The sequence below is a fragment of the Mustela nivalis genome, assembly GCF_964662115.1.
Source record: "Mustela nivalis genome assembly, chromosome: 3".
In the NCBI taxonomy this organism is placed as follows: Eukaryota; Metazoa; Chordata; class Mammalia; order Carnivora; family Mustelidae; genus Mustela; species Mustela nivalis.
In genome coordinates, this window is record NC_139022.1 from 102,599,954 (window position 1) to 102,606,893 (window position 6,940).

Sequence of the window (6,940 nt, forward strand, 5' to 3'; positions counted from 1 at the left end):
CTATTCCTACCCAAGCCTTAAGTGACCACAGATCTGCTTTGTCTCTACAATTTACCTTTTCTGGATATTTCGTATCGGTGGAATTCTACCGCATGGCATCTTGTGGGTCTGGCTTCTGTCACTAAGCATAATGTTTTTGATGCATAATGCGAATCTACTTAACATGTATGAGTATTCCCTTTTTATTGCTAAACAGTACTGTGTGGTACAGAAATACCGTATTTTGTTAATCTGGTAAAGAAGGGATTACATTTTAAGTAGGTATGTTCGAGAAAAAAATATTAGAATGAAATGAAAAAAATTCAGTCAGAACGGCTACACTGGAGATGCCTGTGTGAACTCGAGACTTTAAGAAAGATCTATTTCCCAGGCCTGTGTTTTCCTGGTGGCCCAACAGCAGTGTAATCGGGCTACAACCAGTTCTTAGGCCAGTCAAGTGGGAGGTACACTCCCCAGCTGGACCAGGCCTCTGGTACTACTCAGGACTCTGTGGAAAACAGCTAGTTGTATTTTGGTGGGTGAGAGGGATTACAGCAGGCCTAGAATACCTTGCTGCCAAAAAATAAGGGTGCTTTTAAAAAGGCTTGAGGCAGTATTGAAAGGACAAAGCAGCCAGTTTAAGGGGGCTCCCCGTGGACAGGTTGCGACAGTGTAGTCGGTAAGGAAATATTAAATACAGCTAAGTGGAACAAGTTGAATCTATAAAACCCCAAATCTGATACCCAAAGAGGAAAAAGGTACCATGGAGTATAAATGGTATTATATTTCAGGAAGATAGGAGTGAATGTGTTTAACATTTTCTTGCAGTTCGGAAAAGCCAGCAGTATGTTGACATAAATGGGTGTCATCTCTTTTATTTAATCTGCTTAGAAAGCAGACATAGATGCAAGCAAGGGCCTGGCCCACAGTTTCCCCCCAGATATATATCAAAGGCTTACTCCCCTCCTTCCTTCAGGTCTCTGCTTCAATATAATTTATCAGAGATCTTCCCTGACTCTTCAATATCAAGCAGCAATCCAGAATCCCTACCCTTCATCCTGCTCTTTTACTACCTGATGTGAGTTTTGTTCCCCACAAAATGAAAGGGTCATGAGGGCAGACCTTAAATACTGCTCTATCCCATCCCTCTCAGTACCTTGATGTCCAGAAGGCACCTGTTCAATTTATTCAACTATATGCCAAGAGAAATGACCATACACAATAACCAGCGGAAATAACAGCATATCGTATGATAACAGATTAGTCAGCTGGCCTACTAAGGAGATCTAACTGTGTAATTTGATGCCTAACTCCTGGGAACCCCAGTCCTTACTGTGAGGAGATGCTAGTGAAGCAGGGATACATTCCCAACAAATTTTACTGTGACAGAACACTGAGTTATGTAATAATAATAAACAGAACATAATCATTTGGGCTTTATAGGAGGCCTCAACACCAGCTGGCAACCACATTATATTCCCCCTGCCCCGTTTGTTCAGTCTCTTCTAAGACTAATTTGTAAGGCCTCAAACCTCCACCTGCTCTTCTCCCAGCTTTTCTCTCAGCTATGACCTTGAAAATGGAAGCAATCAGGAATAAAACTTCCAGAAGCTTCACCATCACACACACCCACCTGCCAGCCCTGCGTTCAGGCTTTGCCTTCTTCCTATGATTTGTTCTTTGTCTAGTCCCTCCACTTGTGCACTAGACCCCACCTTCTCTTGCCTCCTTGAGGGCATTGTTCCAGCAAGACGCTCGCCAACCTGCAGCAACCAAAGCCAGCCTTAAAAACAACTTTTTTTTTTTTTTTTTTTTTTGAGAGATCGAGCATGCACAAGACTGGGGGTTGGGGATGGAGGAGGAGAGAATCTTAAGGCAGCTCCATGCCCGGCACAGAGCCCAACACGGCTCAATCTCATGACCCTGAGATCATGACCTGAGCCTAAATCAAGTTGGGTGCTTAACAGATGGAGCCACCCAGGAGCCCCTAAAAACACAACTCTTCACCCCGTTTGCCCCCTCCTATCATAGCCTTATTCTCTGATCCCATTTATTGCAAAGCTTCTGGAGTTACCTCTACTGGGGCTCTCTTCTCTCTCCCCCACTCTCTTCTGGTATTCCCATTATGCATATGTCATACCTCTGTAATGGTCTCACAGTTCTTGGATATTCCATATGTTTTTAAAAACTATTTTTTTTCTCTTCAGATTTCAGTTTGCAACATTTTTCTTGACATATTTTCAAGCTCGCTGGGTCTTTCCTTAGGTGTTTTGAGACGACAGATGAGCCCCTTAAAGGCATTTGTTTCTCTTGTTTTTTTTTAGCATTTTTTTTGTTAGAGTTTTTCTCTTTTGTGTACAGTACAGTTCCTATACATTGTCCGCTTTTTCCATCAAGAGACCTCAGCATGTTGATCATGGTTACTTTCAATTCCCAGCCTGGTAACTAAAACCTCTGCCATATCGGAGTCTGGTTCTGATGCCTGCTTTGTTTCAGCAGCCTTTTCCCCCCTGTGTCTTAGCATCCTTGTATACCTTCTATTGGTGGCTGGACATGATATATCTTGGGTAACAGGAACTGAGGTCAATGGGCCTTGAGAGTGAGGTTTTATGTTTACACAACTAGCAGCTAGGCTGTGTTCAATGTCTCCTATGTCAGAGGTTTCAATTTCCTTTGGTGTCCTTGTTTTTGTCTTCCCTTTCTGTGTTTGGGTTTCCCCAGAAACTCCTTGAAATAGAGTCTGTGTCTTACAGCGTTCTCAAAAGCTGTAATCATTGTTATAATACTGGAGCCCTACTGATGGTGTGGTATTAAGGAGAATTATTCTCTATCTTATGATTAAATCTGTTTTCTCTTTTTTTAGTGAGCTGGAGTCCCTCGGCCAAGACCTTCAGAACTATCTTAGCCTTTTTTTTTTTAATGTGAGACACAAAGGCTAGAGGGGGCTTAAGACATCCAACTGCCTTTCTCCAAGGTCAGAGAAGACTCTAGCAAAGCAGTTTTCCTTGAATGCGGCCTTCTGCCATGGAAACAAAGCCATGGGTTTATTTTGAAATGGCTCCTCTCCCCCTCCACTTTGCAGGAGGGGATTTTTCTGCCATCTTTACATTGAGAGCCTGGGGAAACTTCTAGAGGTAAAACCCACCAAAGTGGATTGCTTAGCCTAACGCCCAGGAGTTTTAAACTCTCAAGTGAGTCCACATTCAGCCCCCAGTAATTCCTTCAATCCTAATTGGCTCCAGCAGCTTCTCCTTTAGGTGAACTGATCTGTATTTTCTGCATTTTCTTTCTTCTTTAGTTTTTGTGGTGGTTTTCCCTGTGATCTCCATTCTTTGATGGATCAAAGAAAAGTTGATTTTCAGTTTGGTTAGCATTTTATCTTATTGTGATACCTCATTCTTTCCCAAACATACTCCAGGTTTTCACCTCGTCACTTTGACACTTGTCAAAGTTACCAATGATCACACGCATCACTAAGTCAACACTTAGAGCTCTTATTACTTGACCTGACAGCTGACCACTCCTTCCTTCCCACTTGACCTGGCTTCCAGGACATCACACTCCAATTTTCTTACCTTACTGGCCAGTCGCTCTCTTCTCTGTTGGGCCCTTTACATCACCCTGAACTCGTGGCATTTGAGAAAGGGGCTCTAAGACTCAGGCTTTGGACCTCTTCCTCCCATACCACTCACTCTCTTGGTAATTTCATCCAGTCTCATCACTTCACATACCATCTATACACTGACTCCTGCATTTCCATCTTCAGGCTGAGACTCTCTCCAATTTCGGACTATAATACCCAACTGCCTACACAACATCTCCACTGAGATCCTTACCAGGCATCTCAAACTCATCTATCCACAAATAAATTCCTGATCTTTACCAGCAAATCTCTGCTACCTATAGCTTTTCCCGTCTCAACTACTGAGACAAAAGGAGTTAGAAATCAACTCTGATGCCTACTTTCTCCTTGCTACACGCAATCTTTTAGTGAATCCTTGAAGTTTCATCTTCAAGGTAAGTACAGAATCTGACTACTTATCAGGATTCCAAGTGCTGGCACAGTGCTCCAAGCCACGTGTACTTGTCACCTGAGTTAATGCAGAAGTCTCTTAACTGATTGTTTCTACCCTTGCTCACACACTCTCCTAAAACCTAAGACCCTATCACACCTCTGGCTCAAAGCCCTCAAAAAGCTCCCATCTCAGGGTAGAAGCTCAAGTCAAGCAGTCGGCCTCCACCATCTCCCTTCTCGCTATTCTCTCCTACCCCACCTCTTACTACTCTCTCTTCCTTAATCCACATCAGATCTTACTGGCTCCCATGCTGTGCCCAGAGCCCTCCAACATGCTCTCACTCCAAGGGCCCCTGCCATACTCTCTATCTAGACTCTCTTCTCCAGGTGCCCGCATGGTACTGCCAAGCCTTTGTCCAAGTGCTATCTTGAGGAAGTCTTCTACCTTCTTGAAAATTCCAACAACACTTTGTCTTGCCTAACTCCGTATGGCCTCTCCCAACTTCTCTCCCTAGCACTTCACTGGTGATAATCCTTGTCATCTCCTTAGTGTCTGTCTCCTTCCACCAGAATTTAAGTTGTATAAGGGGAAAGATTTATGTTTATGTTATTCACTGCTACATTCTCAGCACCCAGAAAGACAGTAAGGCCCGTCATGAGGTGTACAATTAATATTTGTTAAGGAAGTAAATGAATACTTGGAAACACTAAAGGCTGCAAGAAATGGAACGGGAATGAGAGTATGACACACCATCATCTTTCAAATTCCTATGCACTGACATTGCATTAATACTAGTTTAATTTAGTTTAGTTTGTTGATTCAATGAAGGAGGGGGAAAAATAGCTGAGCAAATAAAAGAAGTAACTGTGCTGACTTTGTATTTACAACTTTGGCATCAGAATTTCACTATGTTCTCAACATGCACTATCCTCTCCAAAGTGCCCTCTGGCTCAGAAAAATTATGCGAATTCTTGGGAGTGGTAAACCTTTAGCTGACCTGGGTAATTACCCATGAATGCTGCAAGTTGATAATTATCACTAACATTGGTGAGAACATCTCGAAGCCAGCTCTCCGACCACAAAGCCTCAGCCTGGTTTGCTGGCCAATTTTTTTTATTGAGCCCAAGTTCAGGGAGCAGACCATCTGGCTATTTTTACCAGTATCAGCGGGTACCACATCCGTCATAATTAGGGGCGTCAGAGAGAACTTAATTTGCTTCCTTCAGTGGATGGAGACAAGTGTTATTATCAGGACTGACACTTTCTATGTAACAACACAATGCCAACTATATGGTTCAAGTGTAGTTTTAATTGGCCTTATATTTTTTTGTTAATACTGCTATTTCTGCCTCGATGGTCTCACTAGATGCCATTCTAGCTACCAGTATGTATAGCGGACTATAATGGGACTCAAGGAGGAAAACTAAAATCCCCAAAAGAAACCTGTTTCTTTAATCAAATAAAGTACTCCGGTCTTCCTTACTGCGTTTTTATAACATGAGAACTGCTGCCACCTGCAGGTCATGCTTATGACAAAGTTAATACTCCCTGGGATCTCCAAAAATTCCTTCCAAATTGTTGGTGAATGAATGGTGTAATGATTATCCCAACTAATTAACTCTATTTTTTTCTTCATCTAAACAAGTAAGTAAATAAATTAAAAATTAAGTATATTAAGGGATTTCTAATGTAAACTAGAACCTCTACTACCAAAAAATGACCTTGCTGTGGTGCCTTGTTGGCTCAGTTGGAAGAGCGGATGGCTCTTGGTCTTAGGGGTCATGAGTCTGAGCCCCACACCGGGTGCAGAGATTACTGAAATAAATAAACTAAACAAACAAACAAACAACAAAAAACACCTCACTGAGATTGCTATCAGTCTAGCCAAGTAGCCAAGGGCTGCCAAGTGTTTACTCCATTATCCATCTTCTTTAGCAAGAGATGTCCACTCAATGCTCACTCACTGGATTCAGTACTTAGCTGAGATTGCAAGCTTATCCTCTCACGCCAGGGCAGAGACCTGTGGGTCCAGATGACCCGCAAGTCTAATCAACTCATCCAGGTGAGGGGCGCCTGGCTGGCTCAGTCAGTGGAACATGCAACTCCTGATCTCAGGGTTGTTGAGTTTGAACTCCATGCTGGGTGCAGAGATTACTTAAAAATACAATCTTTTAAAAAACAACAACAAAAACCTGGAATCCAGTTTGATGATTTCCTCGTGAAGCTGAGTAGGAAAATGACCATAACAGGTACATGCAATAAAACTCCATAAAAAAAACTTAAGTGAAGTGTCTGCAGAAATAACTGATTTAAAGCCACCAAAAGACATAAAGAAAAAAAATTCAGTGATTTGCTGACCCTGCTAGGATTAGGTCATTAGTTTCCAAGAAAAGGTTTTCAGGGTCTGACCAATCTAGGTACATCAAGATCTAAGGGGTATTTAAGTTTTACTAATAATAAAAATAGGTGGTATAATGTGCTAGCTAAGAAGAGTCTAAGAAGACACCATGACAAAACCTAATATGCAGCATTCTGGATGGAACCTGGAACAGCTCAAGGTCAACAGGAAAAAGCTAGGCAAATCTGAATCAAGTATGGACTTCTGTTACGAACAATGTACCAATATTTGTTCATTACTGTGACAAATGTACTATAACAACAGAAGATGCCAGTAATAGGAACATGGAATATATGGGAACAATGTACTACCTCTGCAATTTTTCTGTCAATCCGAAACTTCTAAAAATGTTAACTTAAAAAAATGAACGGGACAAGATGCAATTCAACTGACAAAAGCGGGCCCTTAAGTCAGTTCAATCACAAGCATAAAAACTCATAAAACTTCTTTTTTGGCTTTAAAAGTTATTTAGTAGCTTATTTTCATCTATCTGTTCTAGACTCAAAACTTTTATTTAAATCAAGAGACGGGACCTCTTCAAACTGCC